General features: G+C 41.9%; 1 pseudogene across 1 annotated transcript in view; it reads right to left on the bottom strand.

The window, feature by feature from the left end:
- The window catches only part of LOC111649450 (E3 ubiquitin-protein ligase TRIM21-like), a 2,442-nt pseudogene extending 1,559 nt beyond the window's left edge, over positions 1 to 883 (bottom strand). Inside the window, exons 1-2 of the transcript XR_015436731.1 lie at positions 757 to 883; positions 1 to 400 (exon numbers count right to left, since the gene is read on the bottom strand). The product of XR_015436731.1 is annotated as an E3 ubiquitin-protein ligase TRIM21-like (transcript). The remainder of the gene's footprint in view (positions 401 to 756) is intronic.
- Between the last annotated feature and the right edge of the window lie 60 nt (positions 884 to 943).

Raw genomic sequence — 943 nt, 5'->3', positions numbered from 1 at the left:
GAGGCTCCAGGTGAGTCTCACAGTAGGAGGTCAGACACACCAGGCAGGACTTCAGGGCCTTCAGTTTGGTTCCAGTGCAGACGTCACAGGGAACTTCTCCTGGTTTGGAAACTTGTTGCTCTGAGCTGCTGCTGCTGGTTTTCTGTTGAGCTTCAAGTTTGAACTGAGCAACAACCTCAGAGAGCAAAGTGTTGATGTGAAGCTCAGGTCTTCTTTTGAAAACCTTTTTACACATGGGACACTGACACCTGTCACTAATGTCCCAGTGTGTAGTGATGCAGTTCTTACAGAAGTTGTGTCCACATGGTGTAGTGACTGGATCAGTGAACACATCCAGACAGATGGAGCACAGGAACTGATCTTCAGATCTCAGGTTGCTGGCAGCAGACATGTCGACACACTGAGAACAAAAGTCAAAGTGTGAAAAATAACATTTAAAATACAAATGTTCATTACTTTAGAGCATCACAATCTGAATCACTATCTTTTTTTAAGTTTAAAAAAGACATTTACATTAACTGTTTGTTATGTGAAATGAACCTAGAAACGATGCTACATCTGTTCTGGCTAATGTAGTTACAGGAACAAATTCTGGAAAGATATTTCCCGATATATTGTTGACAACACTGACGCTGACTTTTCGCTCCTCTGGGAAAATGGACTCCTTTCAGAACAAAACTAAATGTTTGATTACACCTCTCAGTTTGTGTCAAAGCTGCTTGTTGAAACACAGTGAATATGATCAGCTGTACTCACCAGTATCTGAGCAGTTGTTGAGGAAATCCTGATCAACTCTATTTAATTTTTCTTTAGACAGAAACACAGAGATTTGTCTCGACTGCAGCTCTGCTGTCGCTCTCACTAACTTTCAGTTTCATTTCAGGAATGTGACGTTGCAGTTTTCCTGTTCCTACTGTTGCTCCACCTCTCACTGCAGCTCTGT

This window comes from Seriola lalandi, unplaced genomic scaffold (genome assembly GCF_002814215.2).
Source record: "Seriola lalandi dorsalis isolate HSWRI2012SDOR001 ecotype SW California unplaced genomic scaffold, Sedor1 jcf7180002050866, whole genome shotgun sequence".
NCBI classification, from domain to species: domain Eukaryota; kingdom Metazoa; phylum Chordata; class Actinopteri; order Carangiformes; family Carangidae; genus Seriola; species Seriola lalandi.
The sequence above is the reverse complement of the archived record's forward strand: the minus strand, read 5'-3'. Positions and strand labels throughout refer to the sequence as shown.